At 43.4% G+C, this 15,452-nt stretch overlaps 1 pseudogene; it reads left to right on the top strand.

Moving 5' to 3' along the window:
- Window positions 1-8,221: 8,221 nt before the first annotated feature.
- LOC136503371 (homeobox-leucine zipper protein ROC8-like) lies at window positions 8,222-9,836 on the top strand (annotated as a pseudogene).
- The last annotated feature ends 5,616 nt before the right edge of the window (window positions 9,837-15,452 follow it).

A 15,452-nucleotide genomic window follows, 5' to 3' on the forward strand; every position in this document is an offset into this window, starting at 1 on the left:
TAGTGATCAATATAGATGGATATTGATGTGAGACACATGAAAAAAGTACATCCAACATTACTAAAGCATACTTTTTGGAAAGGGCAACATGTAAGCAATGGTGCATGGTCCAAGTTTAAGTGGTGGCTCATTTTTGTAGATTTGATCTGTCATCTCCATCACCACTTAACATGCCATGGTTGAGTTTAAACCCATTGCTTAACTAGTGACAAACACCTAGGGTGTTACAGAAACCATCAGCAGGATTAGGAGTGAGTTGGGGCTCCTGTATGACCGATAGAGGACCATAAAAATAACAAGCTCACTAAAAAAACCAGGGCCTAGAGACAGTGTACTCATAACCTCAGCAACGATAGTGCGGCCTGTCCACTCGAGAGCTTCTTCTTCAGCATCCACTATCAGATCATCTCCAGCAAAGGCATGTGCTAGAGGAGGTGGAGGAACAGCAGCCGAGCCTTGAGCCCCATGACCACGTGCACGGTTGGCTTGGGCACGGGAACCACTAGCGCCATCATGGGGATAAGCCACCTTGGTGCGGCCAATTGGCTTGGGTGCAGCAGCATGGTCTTGATTGTGCTTAGATTACTTCTCCTTATGGCACAAGGGTCTACCGCCGTCCATGGCTACGAGAGATACAAAGTGGAACTAAGAAACAAGACAACGAGAGGCAAACAAATATGAAGAAATGAAGAAACATGAATGGAGTGGTGACCATGGGGTCAGGAGTCCTAACTAGAGTTGGGAGTTCTAGCTAGAGCTAGGAGTTCAGATAGTTAGGAGTTCTAGCCGGAGCTAGGAGTTCCGATGGTCGGAACATCCAGCGGTCGCCGGGACCTTCGACACACATGGTGACTAGCCCATTCATGGGGCTTCAAATCTCGACACGCATTCACATAAGGAGGATAGAGGAGGAGAGAGGGAAAAGAATAGAGACAAATTGCAAGGTACATTGACATTAGGGTTAGGGCACCATGGAGGTTGTACCTTGAGAGAGGGGAAGAAGATGGAGGAAAATGAAATCCATAGGCCAAGAACAAATCTTCGAGCATGAGCACCTCCATGAACGGAATCCCCACCACTGAGCCAAGGAAGAAGAGCAGTGCATAAGTGGTGGAGGGGGGGCAGAGAGGCCAGGAGTGCCAATAGGACCCCTAGTGGTGTAGCCAGAAGGGATGGGGGCTTGAGCTCCTAATAGCCAAGGGGCAGGCCAAAGCTGGCGCAATGCGGCAGCGCGAGGAGGAGCAAGGAGGTGGCTCAAGGGGCGGCTACGGGGCGACAGGAGTGCGGGAAGGGTGGAATGGCAGTTGTAAAACAGGCCGGGCCAGGTGAAAATAGGATTTTAACTCTATGTCAAAGATGCAGCATGGTCCAGATCCACATCGAAAGTTTTGGGATAGGCACTGGGACTTTTGACCGTCGGGAGTTCTAGCGCGAGCCGGGACTACCGACCATCGGGAGTTCTGACCTGCATTGGAACTTCTGACGCAGAGAAATTGAAAAACTCCCAAACTTAAGTTTACCACGCTATGTGGGGCAAGAATATGATGGACACTAATATTTTCAGGTGTGACTAGTTTTCATTCAACCACCACAAAGAAATAGTCACACATGAAAGCTATAAAGTAGATTTTGAAAGTATCACTCCATATTTTCACAAATGTTTTCTCCTACCTAGATCAATCAAAGTATGTGCAAGACATCTAGCCACATTATGAGAATCAATGATATTTAGCTCACTTCTCAAAGCACAAAATCTTAACTCACCTAGGGGCTTTGTGAAGATATCGGCTAGTTGCTTTTCGGTGCTCACTTGGTGAATTGTGATATCTCCTTTGGCTTTGTGGTCCCTTAAAAAATGATGTCGGATGTCTATGTGCTTTGTTCAATAGTGGTTTACGGGGTTGTTTGCCAACTTAATGGCACTCTCGTTGTCACACAAAAGGGGAATCTTTGTTAGCTCACATCCAAAGTCCTTGAGGGTTTGCTTCATCCAAAGTAGTTGGGCACAGCATGCACCGACCGCCACATACTCAGCTTCAGCAGTGGACAAGGTAACGAAGTTTTGCTTCTTAGAGCTCCAAGACACCAAGGACCTACCAATAAATTGGCAAGTCCCGGTAGTACTCTTTCGATTTACTTTACAGCCGGCATAATCCGAATTAGAATAGCCAAGTAACTCAAAAGTGAAGCCCTTGGGATACCACAATCCAAGATTAGGAGTGTGCACTAAATACCAAAAAATTCTCTTAACAGCCAACAAATGACATTCTTTCGGATTAGCTTGAAATCTTGCAAACATGCACATGCTAAGCGTGAAATTGGGCCTGATGCACAAAGGTAAAGGAGGGATCCAATCATGGAGCAATATACCTTTTGATCGACATCCTTTCCTCCCTAATCAAGGTCAAGATGTCCATTAGTTGGCATAGGTGTCTTGATGGGCATGGCTTTGTCCATGTTAAACTTCTTCAACATGTCATTGGTGTACTTGGTTTGACTTATGAACATGCCATCCTTGAGTTGTTTGATTTGAAATCCAAGGAAGAACTTCAACTCTCCCATCATGGACATCTCGAACCTATTCGTCATAATCCTACTAAATTCCTCATAAAAAGCCACATTAGTCAACATCAACATCAACAACATAGCCTTTCAGTCCCAAGCAAGTTGGGGTAAGCTAGAGTTGAAACCCACCAAGAGCCCCAAGTCACGGTTCAGGCACTTCAATAGCTGCTTTCCAAGCACTCCTATTCAAACATAGATCTCTAGGTATATCCCAAGCTTTCAAATCTCTTCTTATTGCCTCCCCCATGTCAATTTTGGTCTTCCTCTACCTCTCCTCATTTATTATCTTGGCTTAGGACTCCACATTGCACTGGTGCCTTTGGAGGTCTCCTTTGGACATGGCCAAACCACCTCAACCGATGTTGGACAAGCTTTTCTTTAATTGGTGCTACCTCTAGGCGATCACGTATATCATCCTTCTGAACTCGGTCCATTCTTGTGTGACCGCAAATCCATAGCAACATATGCATTTCTACAACACTCAGTTGTTGAACATGTCGAATCTTTATAGGCCAACATTTTGCTCCATACAACATAGCTGGTCTAATTGTTGTTCTATAGAACTTGCCTTTTAGCTTTTGTGGTACCCTCTTGTCACAGAGAATGCAAGAAGCTTGTCGCCACTTGATCCACCCTGCTTTAATTCTATGGCTAACGTTTGCATCAATATCTCCATCCCTCTGTAGCATCGATCCCAGATATCGAAAGGTATCCTTCTTAGGCACAACTTGACCTTCCAAACTCACATCTCCCTCCTCCTATACAACTCCGCCAAAGTTGCATCTCATGTATTCGGGTTTTAGTTCTACTCAATCTAAAACCTTTAGACTCAAGGGTCTACCGCCATAACTCTAGTTTCCTATTTACTCCCGCCTAGCTTTCGTCCACTAACACTACATCATCAGCAAACAACATACACCAAGGGATATCCCCCTTGTATGTTCCTAGTAAACTCATCCATTACCAAGGCAAAGAGATATGGGCTTAAGGCTGACCCTTGATGAAGTCCAGTTTTAATCAGGAAGTAATCTATGTTACCATCGTATGTTTGAACACTAGTGACAACATTGTTGTACATGTCCTTGATGAGGGTCACATACTTTGATGGGACTTTATGTTTGTACTACCAAATATTATACGTGATCGCCTAGAGGTACTACCAAATATTATGTCATCGACATATATTTGGCAAGCAAAGATATCATTATTGACTTTGCGAGTAAATAAAGTAGCATCAGTCGTTCCTATCTCAAACCCTTATTTGAGTAGGAAATCCTTCAAGCAATCATACCAAGCTCTAGGGGCTTGTTGGAGCCCATAGAGTGCCTTGTCGAGCTTATAGATGTGGTTAGGGTATTTGGGATCTTCAAAGCCCGGTGGTTGCTCCACATACACCAACTCGGATAGGGGCCATTGAGAAATGCACTTTTCACATCCATTTGATATAGCTTGAAATCATGATGTGTGACATAAGCAAGTAGAATACGAATTGATTCTAGCCTTGCCACCGGTGCATAGGTCTCCCCAAAATACAAGCCTTCAACTTGAGTGAATCCTTGAGTCACCAACCTTGCCTTGTTCCTTGTCACCACGTCATGCTCATCTTGCTTGTTGTGGAAGACCCACTTGGTTCCAATCACATTTTGCTTGGGCCTTTCCACTAAGGACCAAACTTCATTCTGAGTGAAGTTGTTCACCTTCTATTCCATTGCTATCATCCAATCCATATCATCAAGTGCCTCTTCCACCCTATGAGGTTCCAAAGGAGAAACAAATGAGTAATGTTAACAAAAACTTGCTAAACGGGAACATGTAGTTACTCCTCATCGAATGCTCCCCAATATGTTATCAATGGGATGATCTCATTGAATGGATTGATGCACTCTAGGATGTGGCACTTGAGTTGATCTTTGGATGGGGCCATCATCTTCATCAACATGGTCATGATTGATTGGAGGGTTGTCTTCACTTCTTTCTTCATTGTTGAGTTGAGGTTGAGCTTGCTTATTGTTGACACCATCTTCATGATAATGACCTTGTGTTTCATTTGATCTCCCATCTTGATCATTTCTTGTTGTGGAAGCTTCACCATATTCATTGGATGAAACATGATGAGTGGTTGGATCAAGATCAACATGCATAATAGTGTCATCATCTTCATCTTTGATGGCCTTTACTTAACCAATTGCAAGCTTCTTGATGGCTTTATGTGGAGCTTCTTCATTACCTACAATCATAACATTTACTTGCTCCTTATGAGAGCCATCAGTTTCATCAAAAGTCACATCTACCATGATTTCAATCAAACTAGTGGTTTTATTAAAAACACTATATCCATGTTCATTAGTACCATAACTAAGCATGAAACCTTCATCAACCTTTGGTGTAAACTTTGAGCTTTTGGATTTCATGTTGTCGACAAAAGATGCTTGATAGTCCTCTGAGGGGTATTCCACGAAGGTAGATTGATCGGTGGAGGTGCGTGTGATAGGAACCGGATGGTGACATAAGGCGCAGAGACAACGGTTTAGATAGGTTCGGGCCGTCTAATCGACGTAATACCATATGTCATGTGTCTTTGGTGTATTGTATTGAGATGTATGTAGATCGATGTCCACTAGGGGTCCCCTGCCTCTCCTTATATACTCTGGAGGGGTAGGGTTACAAGGAAAGTATCCTATTTGGTACTATACAATATCTTGCGGTGCACGTCGACCAGTGTTGTGCATGCCTTGATTGTGTGGGCTAGGCCACCTCTAATGGTGTGGCTCATGTCTTGTCTTGTGGATATCGGGGGCCATACCCCCATAGCTAGCCCCCGAGCCTAATAGTAGGTGACATAGTCATGTGGTGCTAGGGTCAGAAAGTAGAAGAAAGGCAGAAGACTGGTCGAGTAGGCAACCAGCCCACAGGCGGAGCACTAAATTTGAAAAGCGCACATTCACCGCAAGGTGAAGTGTGCCTACTTAGTCCCCAAGCTTGCTGGAAGATGAAGAATGAATCTTGTAGCAGGGTCAAAGAAAAAAAAAGTCCAAAAGCTTGCCGACATCGTCTGACATGCGCGTATCAAGACCCTAGACATGCTGCCCAAGATTAGCACCCTGATCCAAATAGCATGGAGCAGCTTGATAGCACACCGATGAGACGTAGCAAGATTCAACCATCAAGGGAGTCCCTGGTGTAGCTGGCAACATCCGAGCACTAAGGAGTCCCTAGCATAGCTAGCGATGTCCAAGCACCGAGGAGTAACCGGCATAGCTAGCGATGTCCTAGCACCAAGTGTGGCAGAACCTCCTAAATTATAGGGCCCACATGCACCTGTCACTGTCCAATGACCTCTGACGACTATGCATAAGTTCTCGGTAACTTAAGAAGATTGTCGGGTGTCCTCGGAGAACCCTGAATCATCCATGATTTCTGAGCAGGATCCCATTATAGAGTTATTGCAGTATTACAACATTTATTCAAATATGTACATCAGAGTAAAATAGAGAAAGTCTTACAATAACTTAGTTTACAAACTAGTTGTTTCAAACCTTACAAACTAAGTTCAATAATTATTACAAACTATAGTAGTGGAGTGGCATTAGTAACATAATACAACACACAATATAAGTACCCTGCCCATGGGTCACACATTCACTTATCATCATCGATTTGAACAACAGTCATGCAGCACGGTCCAAAGCAGACCTACTCATGAGGCTCACCTACAACAAGGGTCAACGAACCCTGAGTACAAAAGTATTCAACAAGACTTAACCGAAGTAAAAACTGATAAGACTTAGGAATGCAAGCTAGGGATTCAAGGTATGGCTTTAGCAATAAACAAAGTTCTTTTGCGTAAAAGCTCTCTAACAAGATTCTTTCTTTCAACATTTAAAACTTCATAAAAACTATATATGAATCTGCCATGATCCATAATGAGATCATGAACTTCATATCAAACTCTTTCTCAAATCCAGCTCAAGTTTCAGTTATTAACTACGATGATGAACAGTGAGTTGAGTCTCCATAACCGAGGAGCAACGACGATTCAAACCGATTAAAACCCAGCTGGGGATTCCCAACAATATGACATATGCAGGTCCCTGACCTACATATACCAACCTACCCTTAGATCCTCTAAAACAAGAATGGGTCCGCGCCACTCGAGAATACAATACTCCACCAATCCAGCCCATTGCCACATGGGTACACGCTATTCTCGCCATCTCTCCACTCCTAGTGCGCGAGTAGCCATTCTTGTAATAGAATAGCCAAGTTAAGGCTTACCAGAGTATGTGGCTAGTACTACAAAGTCTCACCACATGCAATTCAACAACGAACATGTCTTAATCGACACAAGCGGAAGGAACCCGCTCACAAGACCTCCATGTCTTGTGGCTGTCACACACCGAGTCCACCCGGTCTAGATTTATTACTCCATATGCTCATATCTCATGATCACATAAATAACCAGTCGTATCCAAAAATCCATTTATATCTCGTAGGTGACCAGTAATCACCCGACTTTTATCGATCTAAGCATGGCTAAGCATAATTAGGCATTCTCAGATTGAAACGGGTAACAAGGTTGATATGGAAAAGCAAGGTTGGTAATGCACCAATTAGGTTTCCACTCAACTCCCAATCACTTAATGCAGTATATAAAAGCAAAAATGATATAATTTGTAAAACACAAGGTAGGTTTAAATGCATCCGGGGCTTGCCTTGATTAACGGAAAAGTTAGGTTCCGGAGACGTTCCACAGATATCAAACCCGACCTCAATAGACGAATTAACTTCCTCCACAACAGGACTGACTACCACGTTCTCGCTTTTGTTCACTACACGTAGTAATAATGCCATGTTTAATATGATGCGAGATATAAAACGTGATGCTTGATGATGGATGCAAAAATTATTAACTTGAATACAACTTTCCTTCGCGGTACAGTTGCAAGTCAAAACTAACTAAACCTTTTTCATAAACCCAAATACTTACTTTAAGTACTAAGAATTATTTTATACTAATGACCCAAGGTCATCACTCAATCCAAAATTCAAACAAAACCTAAGTTATTAAGGTTTACTATTTGCTTTTATGAATTAATTATTTAATTAAAAGATGAAATAAATCAACATTCTCCAAATGAGCTAAACATTTTTGTGAAGGCTTATCACATGATAACTAAGTGGCAAAACAATTTTCATAATTTTTGGATAAATAATAAAGCCTAGAAAAATCATGGAAACTCATTTATTAATGAGAGAATTATTTTTTTGGCACTGAAACAATTCAGTGTTTCGTATTTGGCACTCGAAAATTTGAACTTTCTTATCTGGCATCAAGTTGAAATTTCCTTTCGTAAATGGCACTGCCGTCCATTTAGGACAGTAACGGTGTCAAGTGACTGGTAAAAAGACATGAATATCCTTGTTTGTAGAAGAAATCCATGATGCCAAATAGGGAAGTTCGTATTTTCGTATGGACATATTGTCGGAGCTCTTGCGCAGTTCCGCGCCAGATTTAGCAGCTCGAAGTGTATGATTCTCTCTTGTTTCATTTTGTTTCCATTTCTTTTCCTGTTTCTTCATCGTGTCCGGCCGTCGTTGTCGTCATGATGGTTGACAGAGAGGAATGTAATGGTGCGTGTTTGCCGGTGACTGCAGGATGTTCAAGGAGTGCCCGCACCCCGACGAGAACCAGCGTGCCACGCTCAGCCGGGAGCTCGGCCTGGAGCCGCACCAGATCAAGTTCTGGTTCTAGAACCACCGCACCTAGATGAAGGTAAAGTGTCCCAGTTCCTTTTTTTTCTTCTTCCATTCATGAGTTCGCCGTGTTTCATCTTGACCTTCTGTCGGCTTGTTTTCCACGGGTTCTTGATGGATGATGATGCTCCTGTGTGCTTGTGTGAGTTGCAGGCGCAGCACGAGCGCGTGAACAACTGCTTCCTCCACGCGGAGAACGACAAGATCCGGTGCGAGAACATCACCATGCATGAGGCACTCAAGAACGTCGTCTGCCCCAACTGCGGTGGCCGGCCCGTCGCCGAGGACTACTTCGACGAGCAAAAGCTGCGCGTGGAGAACGCCCGCCTGAAAGAAGAGGTAAATCATGAGTTGACCAACCATGCGCTGTTTCCGGTGACATCCTCGCCGGTCTGTCCATCCCCATGTATTTCTGTACTATACGTCTGTCTCTGAATGATGCCTACCTGCCGACCTGCAGCTGGACTGGGTGTCGAGCATGACGTCCAAGTACCTCGGCCGACCGTTCACGCAGATGTCGCCGGTGCTGACCATGTCTGTGTCGTCGCTGGACCTGTCCATGGGCGGGATGCCCGGGCAACAGGGCCCCCTCGTTGGGCCGTCGCTGGACCTAGACCTCCTCAGCGGCTGCTCGTCCGGGATGTCGTACCAGATGCCGGCACCCGTGATGGAAATGGAGCGCCCCATGATGGTGGACATGGCGACGCGCGCCATGGACGAGCTCATCCGGCTCGCCCAGGCCGACGACCAAATCTGGGTCAAGGGCATGCCTGGGGACGCCAAGGAGGTGCTCAACGTCGCCACCTACGACAGCCTCTTTGCCAAGCCCGGCGGCGTGTTTTGCCCACCGGACATGAACGTCGAGGGGTCCAGGGACTCGGGCCTCATGTTCATGAGCGCCATCGCGCTCGTCGACGTCTTCATGGACACGGTACACTTGCACATTCCTTCCTTTCCCTTCGTCTTCCAGCGCCTCACGCCCATGGTGATGGCTGATCGATGTCGTTGTTGTTGTTGTAGAACAAGTGGATGGAGTTCTTCCCCGGCATCGTGTCCAAGGCGCAGACCGTCGATGTTCTAATGAACGGCTTGGGCGGGAGGAGCGACTCCTTGATCATGGTAATGCTGTCGAATCTCTGCATTGGAAACAATGCTGTGCCTTCTCATCGTGTGAATATGTGATCACTGGAAGGAAAACTAATGGCTAGCGCCGTGTCATCGCGCAGATGTACGAGGAGCTACACATCATGACGCCGGTCGTCCCGACTCGCGAGCTGAGCTTCCTCCGCTACTGCAAGCAGATTGAGCAGGGGCTATGGGCCGTCGCTGACATCTCCATGGACGGGCAGCGCGACGCCCACTACGGCATGCCGTCCCGCTCCCATCGCATGCCGTCGGGGTGCCTCATCGCCGACATGTCAAATGGCTACTCCAAGGTGATCGACGTGACATGACGCGAGCAGCTCATGCCCCTATGCAGGCTGTGCTCCATGTGCACGTGCATTGCTGTGTGCTAGTGCTACACTACAATGGTTGGTGCCCCTAGCCTGGCCTGACCTGACACACGTTCATGTCATGTGTGCCACAGCGCCGCCACCTCGGGAGAGAGAGAGGGTGAGGGAGAGAGGAAGGGGAGGCGATGGGAGCAACTGCGATGGCAACGGCGGCTGCATGGGTGGTGTGGAGGTTGGTAGAGGTGTAGCGGCGTGGGAGTCTTCTGTGTACAGGGGTACATCGGACACACGAAAAAAAACTGACATGGTCAAACAGTCAACTAACAGATTGATCTATGAAAGTGGACGGCAGTGCCATTTACGAAAGGAAATTTCAACTTGATGTCAGATAAGAAAGTTCATATTTTCGAGTGCCAAATACGAAACACTAATTTGTTTCAATGCCAAATAAATAATTCTCTCTTTATTAATTAATTAGAGCAAATTTATCACATTCAAAGTGTACTGAAAATCAACATTTAATATTTTTCCTAAATATTTTACATCACAGAGAGGTCACACAAAACTTTTCATAATTTTTGGAGCTCTATTTAATTCTACACAAAAATAACAAAAACTTACACTATTCATCCATTTATGCAAAATAGAAAATCCATTTTCAAATCAAACCAACACTAACAGCGGGGTCCCACCTATCAGCACCATTTCCCACGCTCAACAGCGATGACCGTGGTTTGACCGCCGGTAACTCACCGCCGGTGAGGTCTCCGGCCACGGCGAAGGTACCAACACTTTCCCCACATCACAACGCATCGATTGGAGGCACAAGCTAGACCAATTACGGCGAGGTTCGAGCTTGACGCCGGCCATGGCGGCCATGATGGCGTGGCTGCACTACGCCATCGAAACAAGACTGGTAGCAGTTAAGCAAAGCGCTTGGGAAGAATCAGGAGCTCACCCCAAACACGCTCAAGCAGAAATCTGGACCGGAGGAGCAACGGTGAAGCGGGTCGACGATCACAGCAGACACAGCGGCGCAAGCCACATCGACGGCGGTGCTCTGGTGGACAAAAGGATCAATCAATAGGGCACAAAGCATTATGGCAACATGGCAAAGCAGGAGCTACGCCGAGCAAGAGCAAAGACGCACCGTAGAGTTCTGGCCACGGTGACGCGCACTCGACGGTGGTGATGCCGGCCATGAGGAAGAAAGGCGCGCACAGCGGTTTCTCGGCAGAGTCAAGCTTCAAGGGTTAGTCAGCTAGGTGCACAAGGAGCAAGCGGAGCTATGATAGGCTTTGCTACGACTGGTTGGTGCTACGGCGACGGCACAAGCTCGATGGAGCAACGACGGCGTCATCGGGAAAAATAGGGGAGAAGAACAGAGAAAAACGGCGACGGTGAAGACCTTATAGCATGGCTTAGATGTAAGAAGAAGCCATGCCGCAGCCTTCTCCATGCCAGTGTGAAGCCAAACGTGGCCATGAGCACGCCTGGAAGCTAGAGGAAGCTCACCGTCGGTGAGGTGTCGCCTAAAGACACTATTCACAGAAATTACCGAATTGCCACTTGTCTATTTTCCCAAATTACTCCTAAATTTGTATGGTAACTTAAAAATCTCCAAAAATAAAATTTGTTCCAAATTAAAAGTTCTACAACTTTTCTTTAATAACCATACTCTAATTCGGTCTACATTTTGAAATGCAAGTTTAAAATCAAAAGGGGACACTTTAAGTACATTTCACCTTTTCAAATTACTTCAAATTTTATATAACAACTTTGAAAACTCCAAAAACCAACTTTGTACACCTTGACAAGCTCTACACTTTTCCTATTAGGCTCAACCCCAAAATGTGCTTAGATTTTGAATTAGGCTTTCCAGGGTAAAATTAAATGCTGGAAATTAGGGTTTTCGGAAATTCAATTCAATACAAAGATTTTGAACTTGATTCAAACCATACAAGTCAACACATATAACATAAAGGTAAACTTGTTTTAGTGTATGCATATCAAAATTTTCACTAACACAAAATGATGTGCAATGCATATGATGACTGTCATGTTTTAGGGTTCAAAACACCAGAGGTGTTACAATCCTTCCCCCTAAAAGAAATCTTGTCCTGAGATTTAAAGTCCAAGGGTAGATAATGGAAAAGGAAATGTGTCAATCCATAAACATTCAAAACTTGTTCATAAAATAGCTAAGGTCCTTTTACAAAACATGGTTCGTAACAATAGAGCACAACTAACATTATGCTATATCGACGCAAGAAACTCTAGAAATTGTTCTAGCAAGTAATCTTCGGATTCCCAAGTAGCTTCTTCTTTGGAATGTTGATTCCATTGTATCTTGTAGAACTTGATTGTCCTCCTTTGAGAGACGTGGTCTTTCTGATCCAGAACTTGGATAGGATATTCAGAATAGGTCAAATTAGGTTCAAGTTCCACTCCTTCAACCTAAACATTCTACTCAGGCACTCGAAGACACTTCTTTAATTGAGAAACATGGAACACATCATGTACATCTGAGAGATGTTCTGGTAACTTCAAGCGATATGCCACCTTTCCATACCTCTCTAAAATTTGAAATGGTCTAATATAACGAGGTGCCAACTTGCCTTTAACACCAAAACGGGTAACTACCTTCATTGGTGATACCTTCAGATATACAAAATCTCCCTTGTTAAACACCAATGGTCTACGTCGTTTATCCATATAACTCTTTTGTCAGGACTGAGCTATCTTCAAATTACTTTGTATCTACCTAACCTTCTCTTCTATTTCTTTCACAAGGTCAACTCCAAAGAACCATCTTTCCCTAGGTTCAGACCAATTCAGCGATGTTCTACATCTACGACCATAGAGTGCTTCAAACGGAGCCATTCTAATGCTCTCTTGATAACTATTGTTGTGTGAGAACTCAGCCAAAGGCAAACATTCATCCCACTTATTGGAATAGTTAAGAACATAACATCTTAACATATCTTTAAGTACTTGATTGACCCTTTTAGTCTGACCATCAGTCTATGGATGATAAGTTGTACTATACAGGAGTTTGGTACCCAACGAAGCATGCAATTGTTTCTAAAAATTGGAGACAAACTATGTACCCCTATCTGACACTATGGTCTTTGGTACTCCATGTAAGCTCACGATTCGTGCTAAATACATGTTGGCATATTGGATAGTGGGATATATACTCTTGACTGGACGAAAATATGCTGACTTAGTTAGTCAATCTACAATAACCCATATTGAGTCAAAACCTTTTGATGTCTTGGGTAGACTAACTATAAAATCCATACTAATATCCTTCCACTTCCAAGCTGGAATAGGCAATGGCTATAACTCTCTAGCGGACCTCAAATGTATAGCTTTTACCTTTTGACAAGTATCACACTTTGCTATATATCGAGCAATCTCTATCTTGATTTTGGTCCACCAAAATCTTTGTTTCAAGTCATGGTACATTTTATTACTTCCAGGATGAATAGATAACCTAGTGGTATGTGCCTCTTCAAGAATTAACTGTCTCAACTCAGAAACCTTTGGTACCACAAGGCGATCCTTGAACCATAACACATCTACATCATCTATCCTAAAGCATGTCGCTTTTCCATTCTTGACTCTTTCTTTGATATGGACTATACCCTTATTTTCTTTTTGAGCGGCAACAATCTGGTCTCAAATAGTTGATTCAACAGTTATATTGGTCAAACTACCTTATTGAATTACCTCTATATTCAACTTCTCCATCTCTTGACATAAAGTTAGATCCATTGTTTTTACTGCCAGACAATTGCAATGACTCTTACGACTGAGGGCATCTGCAACCACATTTGCCTTACCAGGATGGTAATGCACCTCCAAGTCATAATCTTTAATCAATTCTAACCATCTTCTTTGTTGCATGTTCAATTCTGATTGAGTAAAGATATACTTTAAACTTTTATGATCTGTATAAATATGGCATGTATTACCAAGCAGGTAATGCCACCAAATCTTCAAAGCATGGACAACTGCTGTTAACTCCAGATCATGAGTTGGATAATGTTCTTCATGTTGCTTAAGTTGTCTAGAAGCATAGGCAATGACTCAGCCTTCTTGCATCAATACACATCCAATACCAATTCTAGAAGCATCACAATAAACATCGAACGACTTCTTGATATCTGGCTATGCTAATACTGGTATAGTGGTTAACAATCTCTTCAAAGTCTAGAAAGCTTCTTCACAATCAGTGGACTAGACAAACTTGGCTTGGTTCTTCAACAAACCAGTGATGGACTTGGATATTCTAGAGAAATCTGGAATAAAACGACGGTAATAACCCGCCATTCCTAGAAAACTCTGAACCTAATAAACAGTGGTTGGTGGTTTCCAATCTAGTACATCCTTAACTTTGCTTGGATCTACAACAACTCTTTAGCTGACAAGACATGTCCTAAAAACTATACTTACTTTAGTCAAAAGTCACACTTACTAAACTTGGCATATAACTGATGTTCTCTTAGGCAGGTCAAAACAATTCTGAGATGTTCCGCATGTTCTTTCTTGTTCTTGGAATATACTAAGATGTCATCAATAAAAACCACTACAAACTTGTTTAGCTCAGGCATGAATACTGAATTCATCAGATACATAAAATGAGCTAGGGCATTCATCAAACCAAAAGACATTACCAGGTATTCATATAACCCATATCTTGTGGTAAATGCCATTTTAGGAATATCTTCAGGCTTAATTTTTATTTGGTGGTAACCATACCTCAAATCAATCCTGGAGAAAACTTTGTCTCTAGCTAGTTGATCAAAAAGTAAATCTATCCGAGGTAAGGGATACTTATTCTTAATGGTTACTTCATTCAATGGACGATAGTCAACACACAATCTTAGGGTCTCATCTTTCTTCTTCACAAAAATTGTAGGACATCCCTAAGGTGATGAACTAGGTTAGATAAACCCTTTATCAATCAACTCTTGCAATTGAGTCTTCAATTCAGCTAATTCCTTGGGAGGCATCCTATAAGCTCTCCAAGAGATCGGAGTTGTTCTAGGTTTTAGATCTATGTTAAACTGAACATCCCAATCTGGTGGTAGACTAGGTAAATCTTCAAGAAAAACATCATGGAATTCACAAACTATCAGGATATCTCTAATCTCCTTGACGGAAGTTGCACAAACTTTTTCCACTAATCTCCTTAAGGTTGGAAGTTGTATAAGAAGCTGAGAATTACTATCTGGCAAACTCAACCTTATTGTCCTATTCAAAGCATCTATAATAGCCTTATGCTGATACATCCAATTCATTCCCAAGATCACATCTATATCCTGATCCTTGAGAATAATCATGGTAGTGGAAAAAATATGCCCACCCAGGTTTATGGGTACCTGGTACACCATTTCCTTAGTGCATAGACGTCCCTCGGGTGACTGTATAAAGAAATTTTCCTTGGTCGCCCCAATTGGAATTTCATGCTTTATGACAAAGGTTCTATTGATGAATGTATGAGATGCACCCGAATCAAAAAGCATAACTATAGGATGATTGGCGATAGGAAACATACCTAGCATCACGGGCTCCCCTTCTAGAATCTCCCCGGCTTGAATATAGAAAACCTACCCCATCTTCTTTTCATCTTTGCCCTTCTGAGCATTTTGGTTGTTGTTCTTGTTCTGA

Source organism: Miscanthus floridulus, chromosome 14 (assembly GCF_019320115.1).
Source record: "Miscanthus floridulus cultivar M001 chromosome 14, ASM1932011v1, whole genome shotgun sequence".
NCBI lineage: Eukaryota > Viridiplantae > Streptophyta > Magnoliopsida > Poales > Poaceae > Miscanthus > Miscanthus floridulus.